Raw genomic sequence first — 15,149 nt, forward strand, 5'->3', positions numbered from 1 at the left:
CTCCACTGTCGACCTCCTCCAGCCTCCACGGGCTACCGTCGACCTCCTCCAGCCTCCACGGGCTCCTGTTCATCCAACCTCCACCGTGCGCTACTCCACCGGCTACTGTTCAACCACCGCTCCATCGTCTACTGTTCATCCAGCCCTCCACCGTCTACTGTTCATCCAGCCCTCCACACCACGGGGTCCTGTTCAACCACCCCTCCACGGCCACCCCTCCACTGTCTACTGTTCATCTAGCCCTCCACACCACAGGGTCCTGTTCATCCAGAGGCAACGCCACCGCTCATTGTTCATCCACCCCCCCGCAACGCTCACTGTTCATCCAATCGATCGGCTTCAGTTAGCAGCAGTAGCGAAGGAATCGCTCCATCGGGTTCAGTTAACAGCCATCGATCGATCGCTCGGGTTCAGTAACGTGTAGCCTGCAGTGCAATCGCTCGGGTTCAGTTAGAGCCCAACGCCTCGCTCGGGTTCAGTTAGAGCCAACGCCACGCACACACACATGCGTACGTGTACGAGAGAAACGTGCATCGCTCGGCCCCCTACCTCCCACCGTAACCGGCAACTCCTCGAAATTTTCCTACCCCTCGCTTCTACCACGGTTTTTTCCGTCATGGACGGCCCAAAGAATTTCATGCAGCTGCGTCTCCGGCCTGCCCAGGATGAAAAGCCCATTTTCTGTCATGATTTTTTGTCATAGAAGTAGGAGCCCACCACATCTATGATGATACCGGGTTCTGTCACAATTATCGTCATAGAAGTGTCATATGTATGACAGAATTTTTTTCCGTTCGGCCCAAAATGTCACGGATGTGTCTTTTTTTTGTAGTGGGATCTCCGAGAATATAAGAAACGGTGAAAGGCCAGAATCTGGAACGTAGAAACAGAGAGAGACAGAGAGACAGATTCAATCTCGGAGGGGCTCTCGCCCCTCCCACGCCATGGAGACCAAGGACCAGAAGGAGAACCCTTCTCCCACCTAGGGAGAAGGCCAAGGAAGAAGGAGAAGGAGGGGGGCTCTCTCCCCCTTGCTTCCGGTGGCGACGGAATGCCGCCGGGGCCATCATCGTCACCGCAATCTTCACCAACACCGCCGTCATCTTCACCAACATCTTCATCACCATCCCCCATCTATCTACAACGGTCCACTCTCCCGCAACCCGCTGTACCCTCTAATTGAACATGGTGTTTTATGCTTCATACTATTATCCAATGATGTGTTGCCATCCTATGATGTCTGAGTAGATTTTCGTTGTCCTATCGGTAATTGGTGAATTGGTATGATTGGTTTAATTTGCTTGTGGTTATGTTGCTTTCCTTTGGTGCCCATCATATGAGCGCGCACGTGGATCACACCATAGGCTTAGTTGTATGTTGATAGGACTATGTATTGGAGAGCAAGAGTGACAGAAGCTTCAACCTAGCATAGAAATTGATGCATACGGGATTGAAGGGGGACCAATATATCTTAATGCTATGGTTGGGTTTTACCTTAATGAACATTAGTAGTTGCGGATGCTTGCTAATAGTTCCAATCATAAGTGCATAGAATTCTAAGTCAGGGATGACATGCTAGCAGTGGCCTCCCCCCACATAAAACTTGCTATCGGTCTAGTAAGGTAGTCAATTGCTTAGGGACAATTTCACAACTCCTACCACCGCTTTTCCACACTCGCTATACTAACTTTATTGCTTCTTTACCTAAACAACCCCTAGTTTTTATTTACATGATCTTTACATTCTTGCAAACCTATCCAACAACACCTAAAAAGTACTTCTAGTTTCATACTTGTTTCAGGTAAAGCGAATGTCAAGCGTGCATAGAGTTGTATCGGTGGTCGATAGAACTTGAGGGAATATTTGTTCTACCTTTAGCTCCTCGTTGGGTTCGACACTCTTACTTATCGAAAGAGGCTGCAATTGATCCCCTATACTTGTGGGTTATCAGCTGGCATGACCATGGGCCGACATGGCGTGGTCGAATTCCCGCCCCTTTCTGTGTGCTGGCATGTGTGCCGGCCGCTGGCAAGTGTGCCAGCATGAACTGCGTGGTGGTTTCTGTAGGCTGGTGATACGTCCATTTTGCATCATGCTTTTATATCGATATTTATTACATTATGGGCTGTTATTACACATTATGTCACAATACTTATGTCTATTCTCTCTTATTTTACAAGGTATACATAAAGAGGGAGAATGCCGGCAGCTGGAATTCTAGGCTGGAAAAGGAGCAAATATTAGAGACCTATTCTGCACAAATCTAAAAGTCCTGAAACTCCACGGGAGTTATTTTTGGAAATAATAAAAAATATTGAGCGGAAGAAATACCAGAGAGGGCCCACACCTTGGCCACGAGGGTGGGGGCGCGCCCCCTGCCTCGTGGGCCCCCTGGTGGCCCTCCGATGCGCATCTTCTGCTATATGAAGTCTTTCGTCCGAAGAAAAATCATAAGAAAGCTTTCGGGACGAGACTCCGCTGCCACGAGGCGGAAACTTGGCGGAACCAATCTAGGGCTCTGGCGGAGCTGTTCTGCCCGGGATACTTCCCTCTGGGAGGGGAAAATCATCGCCATTGTCATCACCAACGCTCCTCTCATCGGGAGGGGGCCAATCTCCATCAACATCTTCACCAGCACCAGCTCCTCTCAAACCCTAGTTCATCTCTTGTATCCAATTCTTGTCTCTAAGTCCGGGATTGGTACCTGTAGGTTGCTAGTAGTGTTGATTACTCCTTGTGGTTGATGCTAGTTGGTTTATTTGGTGGAAGATCATATGTTCATATCCTATATGCATATTAATACTCCTCTGATTATCAACATGAATATGCTTTGTGAGTAGTTACGTTTGTTCCTGAGGACATGGGAGAAGTCTTGCTATTAGTAGTCATGCGAATTTGGTATTCGTTCGATATTTTGATGAGATGTATGTTGTCTCTCCTCTAGTGGTGTTATGTGAACGTCGACTACATGACACTTCACCATTATTTGGGCCTAGAGGAAGGCATTGGGAAGTAATAAGTAGATTATGGGTTGCTAGAGTGACAGAAGCTTAAACCCTAGTTTATGCGTTGCTTCGTAAGGGGCTGATTTGGATCCATATGTTTCATGCTATGGTTAGGTTTACCTTAATACTTCTTTTTTAGTTGCGGATGCTTGCAATAGGAGTTAATCATAAGTGGGATGCTTGTCCAAGTAAGGATAGCACCCAAGCACCGGTCCACCCACATATCAAATTATCAAAGTACCGAACGCGAATCATATGAACGTGACGAAAACTAGCTTGACGATAATTCCCATGTGTACTCGGGAGCGCTTTTCTCTATATAAGAGTTTGTCCAGGCTTGTCCTTTGCTACAAAAAGGATTGGGCCACCTTGCTGCACTTTATTTACTTTTGTTACTTGTTGCTCGTTACAAATTATCTTATCACAAAACTATCTGTTACCTATAATTTCAGTGCTTGCAGAGAATACCTTGCTGAAAACCGTTTATCATTTCCTTCTGCTCCTCGTTGGGTTCGACACTCTTACTTATCGAAAGGACTACGATAGATCCCCTATACTTGTGGGTCATCAAGACTCTTTTCTGGCGCCATTGCCGGGGAGTGAAGCACCTTTGGTAGGTGGAATTTGGTAAGGAAAAATTTATATAGTGTACTGAAATTTACTGTCACTTGTTACTATGGAAAGTAAGCCTGTGAGGGGCTTGTTTGGGGTATCTTCACCCCGACCAGTAGAGCAAAGAGTTGCTCCTCAACCTACTGAACCTACTAAAAATGAAAATGTCTACTTTGAAATTCCTTCGGGTATGATAGAGAAACCGCTAGCTATTCCTTTTGCAGGAGATGGAACATTACATCCTGATGAGCACCTAATATATGTGGATGAAGTTTCTGGATTATTTAAGCTTGCAGGTATGCCCGATGATGTTATCAAGAAGAAGGTCTTCCCTTTATCTTTGAAGGGAGATTCATTGACATGGTATAGGCTATGTGATGATATGGGATCATGGAACTACAAGCGATTGAAATTGGAATTTCATCAAAAGTTTTATCCTATGCATCTTGTTCATCATGATCGTAATTATATATATAATTTTTGGCCTCGCGAAGGAGAAGGCATCTCTCAAGCTTGGGGGAGGCTTAAGTCAATGTTATATTCATGCCCCAATCATGAGCTCTCAAGAGAAATGATTATTCAAAATTTTTATGCTCGGCTTTCTGACAACAATCGCACCATGCTCGATACTTCTTGTACTGGTTCTTTTATGATGAAGACTATTGAATTCAAATGGGATTTATTGGAAAGAATTAAACACAACTCTGAAGATTGGGACCTCGACGAAGGTAAGGAGTCAGGTATAACACCTAAGTTTGATTGTGTTAAATCTTTTATGGATACCAATGTTTTCCGTAAATTTAGCACTAAATATGGACTTGACTCTGAGATAGTAGCTTCTTTTTGTGAATCTTTTGCTGCTCACGTTGATCTCCCTAAGGAGAAGTGGTTTAAATATCATCCTCCCATAGAAGTAAAAGTAGTTGCACCTATTAAAGTTGAAGAAAAGACTATCACTTATAATGATCCTATTGTTCCTACTTCTTATGTTGAGAAACCACCTTTCCCTGTTAGAATAAAGGATCATGCTAAAGCTTCAACTGTGGTTCGTAAGAGCAATATTAGAACTTATACACCTCCTGAGCAAGTTAAAGTTGAACCTAATATTGCTATTGTTAAAGATCTCTTGGCTGATAAAATTGATGGGCATGTTATTTACTTCTGCAATGAGACTGCTAGAATTGCTAAACCTAGTGCTAAAGATAAACATAGACATGTGGTAGGCATGCCTGTTATTTCTGTTAAAATAGGAGATCATTGTTATCATGGCTTATGTGACATGGGTGCTAGTGCTAGTGCAATAACTATTGACTTATACAAAGAAATTATGCATGATATTGCATCCGCTGAGTTAGAGGAAATTGATGTTACCATTAAGCTTGTCAATAGAGATACTATATCACCAATTGGAATTGTTAGAGACGTTGAAGTCTTGTGTGGGAAAACTAAATATCCTGCTGATTTTATTGTTCTTGGTTCCCCACAAGATAGCTTTTGTCCCCATTATATTTGGTAGACCCTTCTTAAACACTGTTAATGCCAAGATAGACTGCAAAAAGGATGTTGTTACCATTGGTCTAGGTGATATGTCTCATGAGTTTAACTTTTCTAAATTTCGTAGACAACACCGTGAAGAGGAATTACCTAGTAAAGATGAAATTATTGGTCTTGCTTCTATTTCCGTGCCTCCTAGTGATCCTTTAGAACAATATTTGCTAGACCATGAAAATGATATGTTTATGAATGAAAGAAGGGAAATAGATGAAGTGTTCTTTAAACATGGACCTATTATGAAACACAACTTGCCTGTTGAAATCTTAGGGGATCCTCCTCCACCCAAGGGTGATCCCGTGTTTGAGCTTAAACCATTACCTGATACTCTTAAATATGTTTATCTTGATGAAAAGAAGATACATCCTGTTATTATTAGTGCTAACCTTTCAGAGAAGGAGGAATAAAAATTATTGAAAACTCTAAAGAAGTACCGTGCTGCTATTGGATATACTCTTGATGATCTTAAGGGCATTAGTCCCACTCTATGCCAACACAAAATAAATTTGGAGAAAGATGCCAAACCAGTTATTGATCACCAACGACGGCTGAATCTTAAGATGAAAGAAGTGGTAAGAAAGGAAATATTAAAGCTCCTTGAGGCAGGTATAATCTATCCCGTTGCTGATAGTCAGTGGGTAAGCCCTGTCCATTGTGTCCCTAAGAAGGGAGGTATTACTGTCGTTCCTAATGATAAAGATGAATTGATTCCGCAAAGAATTATTACAGGTTATAGGATGGTAATTGATTTCTGCAAATCAAATAAAGCTACTAAAAAAGATCATTACCCCTTACCTTTTATTGATCAAATGCTAGAACGGTTATCCAAACATACACATTTTTGCTTTCTAGATGGTTATTCTAGTTTCTCTCAAATACATGTGTCAGCTGATGATCAAGCAAATACCACTTTTACTTGCCCTTTCGGTAATTTTGCTTATAGACGTATGCCTTTTGGTTTATGTAATGCACCTTCTACCTTTCAAAGATGCATGATGGCTATATTCTCTGATTTTTGTGAAAAGATTTGTGAGGTTTTCATGGATGATTTCTCTGTCTATGGATCCTCTTTTGATGATTGCTTGAGCAACCTTGATCGAGTTTTGCAGAGATGTGAAGAAACTAATCTTGTATTGAATTGGGAGAAGTGCCACTTTATGGTTAATGAAGGTATTGTCTTGGGGCATAAAATTTCTGAAAGAGGTATTGACGTTGATAAAGCCAATGTTGATGCTATTGAAAAGATGCCATGTCCCAAGGACATCAAAGGTATAAGAAGTTTCCTCGGTCATGCCAGTTTTTATAGGAGGTTCATTAAGGACTTCTCAAAAATTTCTCGGCCTCTGACTAATCTATTATAAAAAGATATACCATTTGTCTTTGATGATGATTGTGTAGAAGCATTTGAAATACTGAAGAAAGCATTGATTTCTGCACCTAATGTTCAGCCACCTGATTGGAATTTACCCTTTGAAATTATGTGTGATGCTAGTGATTATGCTGTAGGTGTTGTTCTAGGGCAAAGAGTTGATAAGAAATTAAATGTCATTCAATATGCTAGTAAAACTCTAGACAATGCCCAGAGAAATTATGCCACTACTGAAAAAGAATTCTTAGCAGTTGTATTTGCTTGTGATAAGTTCAGACCTTATATTGTTGATTCTAAAGTAACTATTCACACGGATCATGCTGCTATTAAATATCGTATAGAAAAGAAAGATGCTAAACCTAGACTTATTAGATGGGTTCTCTTGCTACAAGAATTTGACTTGCATATTATTGATAGAAAGGGAGCTGAGAACCCCGTTGCAGATAACTTGTCTAGGTTAGAAAATGTTCTTGATGACCCACTACCTATTGATGATAGCTTTCCTGATGAACAATTAAATGTCATAAATGCTTCTCGTACTGCTCCATGGTATGCTGACTATGCTAATTACATTGTTGCTAAATTTATACCACCTAGTTTCACATACCAGCAAAAGAAAAAGTTTTTCTATGATTTGAGACATTACTTTAGGGATGACCCACATCTTTATAAAGAAGGATTAGATGGTGTTATTAGGCGTTGTGTACCTGAGCATGAACATGAACATATCCTACGCAAGTGTCACTCCGAGGCTTATGGAGGACACCACGCTGGAGATAGAACTAGGCATAAGGTATTGCAATCCGGTTTTTATTGGCGTACTCTCTTCAAGGATGCTCGTAAGTTTGTCTTATCTTGTGATGAATGTCAAAGAATTGGTAATATTAGTAGACATCAAGAAATGCCCATGAATTATTCACTTGTTATTGAACCATTTAATGTTTGGGGCTTTGATTATATGGGACCGTTTCCTGCCTCTAATGGATATACACATATTTTAGTTGCTGTTGATTACGTTACTAAGTGGGTAGAAGCTATTCCAACTAGTAGTGCTGATCATAACACCTCTATTAAGATGCTTAAAGAAGTTGTTTTTCCGAGGTTTGGAGTCCCTAGATATTTAATGACTGATGGTGGTTCACATTTTATTCATGGTGCCTTCCGTAAAATGCTTGCCAAGTATGATGTTAATCATAGAATTGCATCTCCTTATCACCCAATTATGGGCTTATAGAACTGCATATAAAAATTCTATGGGTATGTCTCCGTATAAAATAGTTTATGGAAAAGCATGTCACTTACCTCTCGAACTGGAACATAAGGCATATTGGGCCATTAAAGAGCTCAATTATGATTTCAAATTTTCCGGTGAGAAGAGGTTATTTGACTTTAGCTCACTTGATGAATGGAGAACCCAAGCCTATGAGAATGCCAAACTGTTTAAAGAAAAAGTTAAAAGATGGCATGATAAAAGAATACAAAAGCGTGAGTTTAATGTAGGTGATTATGTATTACTGTACAACTCTCGTTTAAGATTTTTTGCAGGAAAACTTCTCTCTAAACGGGAAGGTCCTTACGTTATTGAGGAGGTCTATCGTTCCGGTGCCATAAAAATCAACGATTTCAAAGGCACAAATCCGAAGGTGGTGAACGGTTAAAGTATCAAACATTATATCTCAGGTAATCCTATAAATGTTGAAACCAATGTTATTGAAACCGTAACCCCGAAGGAATACATAAAAAACACCTTCCAAAACGTTCTAGACTCCAAAAAGGAATAGGTATGTGGTCGGTAAGTAAACCGACTCCAAAACAGTTCTAATGGCAATTTTTCTCCGTTTTGGAATATTTAGAAAAATAGAAAAATAAGAAGCAGTCCGGGAAGGACACGAGGCCTCCACGAGGGTGGAGGGCGCGCCCTACCCCCCTGGGCGCGCCCCCTGCCTCGTGGGCACCTCGTGCGCTCTACGAACTCCATTTTCTTGCACGATACGTATTTTGGTCTGTAAAAATTCATTATATAAATTCCCGAAGGTTTTGACTCCTGTATCACGCAATTGTCCTCTGTTCTTGTTTCGAGCTGTTTTTCTGACAGACCTAGATCATCATGACGTCTCCAAGTGCCCCCAAGGATAAGTTCTTCGAGAAGGTCATCAACCCCTACCTCGCGGAGGTGCTGCAACACCCTCAAACCATTGAGATGCATGAGGGGGTGCTGCACATCCGCGATGTTGAGAGACCAAGGAGGATCGGAAGCATGGAGACAAGGCTTGAGGCAATGGAGCAACAAGTTTTCAAGTGCCAGGAGATGGTGGAGCATGGACTTGACTCCAATCACATAATGATCACGGAGTTCACCAACAACCACAAGCTGGATGCCAAGGACATTGGGGAGGCCATCTTCAAGTTCCATGAGAAAATCGAGCACCTCCAAGCCCAAATCTATGACCTACAAAACCAAAACTGTGAGTATGAATATAGATTCAAGAGGATGAGTTTGGCTGTAGATTTAAGGATCCCGGAGACTCGGTCATCCTTCTATGATGGTGAGCCTATGCCTTGGAAGATGAACGACAAGCCTACATCATCAACAACTATCACCTCCTCCGAAAAAGGAAAACTAAGTATCTGGTATGGGCACTCCCCTTGGCAACTGCCAAGCTTGGGGGAGGTGCCCCGGTATCATATCACCATCACACTCCTATCTTCACCGTTTTTCTTAGTTCGATCCTTTTAGTAATATCTTGATCTAGTAGAATAAAATTTTAGTATGATTTAGTTTTGAGTTCTGCTTTATGATCCCTTTATGTAATCGAGTCCGTGAGCTATATAATAAAGATTAGTGTTGAGTCAAGGGCTTGATTATTTTGATCTTGAAGGAATAAAAGAAAAGGAAAGAATAAAAGGAAATGAAGAGATCATATTGATCTTATGGAGAGTAACGACTTCACATAGGAAGAGTATGATGATTAAAAGTTGTTGAGAGTTGACAAACATAGCTTTGGTCATCGTTGCAATTAATAGGAAGTAATAAAGGAAGAGAGGTTTCACATATAAATATACTATCTTGGACATCTTTTATGATTGTGAGCACTCATTAAAATATGACAACGTAATGGGTTATGTTTTCTTATATCTGAGATAAAGTATATTGTCATGGATTGTCCAACATGTTGAGCTTGCCTTTCTCCCTCATGCTAGCCAATTCTTTGCACCAAGTAGAGATACTACTTGTGCTTCCAAATACCCTTAAACCCAGTTTTGCCATGAGAGTCCACCCTATCTACCCATGGATTGAGTAAGATCCTTCAAGTAAGTTGTCATCGGTGCAAGCAATAAAAATTGCTCTCTAAATATGTATGACTTATTAGTGTGGAGGAAATAAGCTTTATACGATCTTGTGATGTGGAAGAAATAAAAGCGACGGACTGCATAATAAAGGTCCATATCACAAGTGGCAATATAAAGTGACGTTCTTTCGCATTAAGATTTTGTGCATCCAATCCTAAAAGCGCATGGCAACCTCTGCTTCCCTCTGCGAAGGGCCTATCTTTTACTTTTACCTCTTACCCTTATGCAAGAATCATGGTGATATTCACCTTTCCTTTTTACATTTTATCCTTTGGCAAGCACAGTGTGTTGGAAAGATCTTGATATATATATATATCCAATTGGATGTAAGTTAGCATGAACTATTATAGTTGACATTACCCTTGAGGTAAAAGGTTGGGAGGCGAAACTATAAGCCCCTATCTTTCTCTGTGTCCGATTAAAACTCCGTAACCATAAGTATTGCGTGAGTGTTAGCAATTGTCAAAGACTAAATGATAGTTGAGTATGTGGACTTGCTGAAAAGTTCTTACATAGACTCTTTCCGATGTTATGATAAATTGCAATTGCCTCAATGACTGAGACTATAGTTTGTTAGTTCTCAATGAAGTTTCTAATTCATACTTGACATTGTGAATAGATTATTACTTGAGCATAAGAAATCATATGACAATATCCATATATGTTGCTGTTATAGGAATGATCATGATGCCCTCATGTCCGTATTTTATTTTCTCGACACCTCTATCTCTAAACATGTGGACATATTTATCGTTATCGGCTTCCGCTTGAGGACAAGCGAGGTCTAAGCTTGGGGGAGTTGATACTACCATTTTGCATCATGCTTTTATATCGATATTTATTGCATTATGGGCTGTTATTACACATTATGTCACAATACTTATGCCTATTCTCTCTTATTTTACAAGGTTTACATAAAGAGGGAGAATGCCGGCAGCTGGAATTCTAGGCTGGAAAAGGAGCAAATATTAGAGACCTATTCTGCACAACTCCAAAAGTCCTGAAACTTCACGGAAGTTATTTTTGGAAATAATAAAAAATATTGAGCGGAAGAAATACCAGAGGGGGCCCACACCCTGGACACGAGGGTGGGGGGCGCGCCCTACCCCCCTGGGCGCGCCCCCTGCCTCATGGGCCCCCTGGTGGCCCTCCGATGCCCATCTTCTGCTATATGAAGTCTTTCGTCCGAAGAAAAATCATAAGCAAGCTTTCGGGACGAGACTCCGCCACCACGAGGCGGAACCTTGGCGGAACCAATCTAGGGCTCTGGCGGAGCTGTTTTGCCGGGGACACTTCCCTCCGGGAGGGGGAAATCATCGCCATCGTCATCACCAACGCTGCTCTCATCGGGAGGGGCCCAATCTCCATCAACATCTTCACCAGCACCATCTCCTCTCAAACCCTAGTTCATCTCTTGTATCCAATTCTTGTCTCTAAGTCCGGGATTGGTACTTGTAGGTTGCTAGTACTGTTGATTACTCCTTGTAGTTGATGCTAGTTGGTTTATTTGGTGGAAGATCATATGTTCAGATCCTATATGCATATTAATACTCCTCTGATTATGAACATGAATATGCTTTGTGAGTAGTTACGTTTGTTCCTGAGGACATGGGAGAAGTCTTGCTATTAGTAGTCATGTGAATTTGGTATTCGTTCGATATTTTGATGAGATGTATGTTGTCTCTCCTCCAGTGGTGTTATGTGAACATCGACTACATGACACTTCACCATTATTTGGGCCTAGAGGAAGGCATTGGGAAGTAATAGTAGATTATGGGTTGCTAGAGTGACAGAAGCTTAAACCCTAGTTTATGCGTTGCTTCGTAAGGGGCTGATTTGGATCCATATGTTTCATGCTATGGTTAGGTTTACCTTAATACTTCTTTTGTAGTTGCGGATGCTTGCAATAGGAGTTAATCATAAGTGGGATGCTTGTCCAAGTAAGGATAGCACCCAAGCACCGGTCCACCCACATATCAAATTATCAAAGTACCGAACGCGAATCATATGAACGTGATGAAAACTAGCTTGACGATAATTCCCATGTGTCCTCGGGAGCGCTTTTCTCTATATAAGAGTTTGTCCAGGCTTGTCCTTTGCTACAAAAAGGATTGGGCCACCTTGCTGCACTTTATTTACTTTTGTTACTTGTTGCTTGTTACAAATTATCTTATCACAAAACTATCTGTTACCTATAATTTCAGTGCTTGCAGATAATACCTTGCTGAAAACCGCTTATAATTTCCTTCTGCTCCTCGTTGGGTTCGACACTCTTACTTATCGAAAGGACTACTATAGATCCCCTATACTTGTGGGTCATCAGCTGGCAATGTATGACGGCCGCTGGCATGGTGCCGGCACGAACTCTTGGGTGTTGGAATGATCTATGGTCGGGCCTCTTTTTAATCTAAATATGCGGACATTAAATGGGTCGCCCGCGTTGGGCGCACGACCGACCCAAAAAGATAACAGGGCGGACGCGGAGCCAGCGGCCGACCCAAACAGACAAAAATTGGACAAAGCGTGCGCCCGTTTGGGTTGCCCCATTGGAGTTGCCCTTAGATCCCTTTGGTTTATAGGAATAGAATCTTATTTCTATGGAGCAATTCTTCCTATCGTCCACATTTCATAGAAAAATAAACGTTGGCCTAGACCCAATGAAACAAAATGCTATGATGTGAACCAAAGGGCATCTTCTTTTCTATTCCTATTCATAGGATTTCAGATAAATGCCATCTCATTTCCTATGACTTCCTTATTCCTATGACTTTTCCTATCCAAAGGAGGCCTCGGTGGCCGTGCCTGTAAGTGCATCTAGTGCCCGTTAGTGATTTTTGTGTATTGAAGACTTATAGGTTAAGTGACTAATACGTGTGTGAGTGTACACATGATCTGTAAGTCGATGAGGAGTTTGATATTTAGGACGAAAGTTGACCCCTAAAAATGTATGTCTTCAGCTGAAGACTTTGGTTCTCCTGAAGACTTTAAAAGTGAAGAAATTGGTGTGACCTTGAAGATTTGGATATTCATGCGAGGATTATGAAGCGTGAAGACTTTTGTTTTTGTAGTTTCATTTTCTCTTTCTTGAGTCATAGGAAACAACGTACTATTAAAGGGGGTCAAGGCAATACGAAGGAAACATTTTCCAAGTGATGCTCAACTCAAATCCTACACCTACCCAATCCTTTCAAGTGAAGCTATTGGAAATCTCATATCAGTTCAGTCAATTTCCTCAGTGACAGAGACGAAGATCTTCTGGTCTCTGAGGAACTTGTCCTGACTGAGGAGTTAGGAATTCGCCAGTGCGAATTGCCTACATACTGAGGAACATGATAGCCCTGAGGAAATTGAACCTCAAATATCCGACCGTTGCTGTGCTACGCGCCAGCTGTCCCAAAATATCTACCCACCTAATGATCATATCATTGAAGGGCATTTATGTCTTATCATGTCGGGCTGCTCCCTAGGCTATAAATAGCCGCCCCCTACAACCCCTAGCTGGTTGGATGCTCTGAGAGAAACTGATACATGTCATTGAGAGCATCCCATCCTCCGAGGACTTTGAGAGAAAATCATCAAGCGAGGAAAACCCCAAAAACCCAAAACCCAAACACCTACAACCAAAGTGATTGAGCATCACTGAAGTGATTGTTCCTGTGTGGAACCGACACTTGTTACCTTTGAGGAATGTGTATCCTCTAGACGGTTAGGCGTCATGGTCTGAGCATCCAAGAGGAATTGTGGATCGCCGAGTGACCAAGTCTGTGAAGGTTTGGAAGACACATAAAGACTTACCACGAGTGATTGGGCGAGGTCTGTGTGACTTTAGCTCAAGGAGAATACGGTGAGGACTGTGTGTCCTCTGGTTTAAATACCCAGCCGCTCCAACCAGACGTACAACTGTCACAGCAATTGGAACTGGTTTACCAAATCATTGTCTTCACCAAGCCAAATGGTTCTATTTCCTCAACCCTTTCATTTCCTCATTCATGTGTTGATGAACCTGATCATTACTGTTTGAAGACTTTGATTGAAGACTTTCTCTATTTCCTCAATTCTATTTCTTTAGTCACATAGTCTTCAGCCTGCTTATCCTGTTCTCACGCTATCTGTACTCTGTACTTGTTTTCAGTTCATCATGATGACTATGATGTTGCTCTGTTATGCTTATACCTGAGTACTTATTCCGCTGCTAGTGTGTCATTGCTTAGGAATTTCTTCGCCTAGAAATTCCTCAGTGACAAATTTGTAAAAATCGCCTATTCACCCCCCTCTAGTCAATATAACGCACTTTCAATTGGTATAGGTACTCCCTTGTTCTGTGTGATTTTGGTTTAACCACCTGGAGTTTTAGTTATGTTGACCGCATGTATGAAGAAAGTATCGTGCCCTATCTTTGACGGTCAATGATTATCCCAAGTGGAAGGCCATGATGACGAACCGCCTCATGGCGATGGACATCAAGCTGTGGACCGTCACAGAGATTGGCCTCACTGACTTATGCAAGATGGCGGATGCTGATGATATTCGCAAGTACACTCGTCTGGATTGCATGGCGAAGGATATCATCTGCTCCTGTCTCTCCAGAAATCAGTTCAGGCTCATTATGCATCCGTGCAATGCAAAGCTTATCTGGGACCGAATCTCTGAAGTTTATGAAGGTCATCGAACTCGTCAGGATCCCTGGTTTGATGATTTCAAGGAATCACTCAAAACAATGACTTTCGAACCAGAATCATCATCATCCGTACCATGCCTCATGGCTAAGGGTGCAAAGGTAACTGATTACTCCTCATCCGAATCTAGTGATGATGAATCTAATGATGATGATGTCTTTGGATCTAGTTATACCAAGCTTGTTACTGTTGCCAATCTGATGCGGGGTGGTGTGGTGGCATGTCTGAAAAGGCGGCACGCGTCTCCGGGGTGTGGCTCCCGTCATGAACGGCGCCGCCGCCGGCACCTGGAGGGGGGAAACGGATGCGCCGGGTCTACACAGAGGGGATCTTGCTATGGGTTTGGCCCGGATGTTGCTCCAAAGTGTTCCTATGGGCTGACCTAACACAACCGGGTGGAGAGTTCCACTAGTCAAAGCTCGTCCGTGTAAAGTCAAAGGGCTAGATCTCGTGGTCAAACGCTACAGGGTTAGGCGGGACAGGGGCCCTGGGGTGTAGCTGTTGGGGAACGTAGCAGAAATTCAAAATTTTCCTACGTGTCACCAAGATCTATCTATGGAGAAACCAGCAACGAGGAGAAGGAGA

The sequence above is a fragment of the Triticum aestivum genome, chromosome 3B (assembly GCF_018294505.1).
Source record: "Triticum aestivum cultivar Chinese Spring chromosome 3B, IWGSC CS RefSeq v2.1, whole genome shotgun sequence".
Classification (NCBI taxonomy): domain Eukaryota; kingdom Viridiplantae; phylum Streptophyta; class Magnoliopsida; order Poales; family Poaceae; genus Triticum; species Triticum aestivum.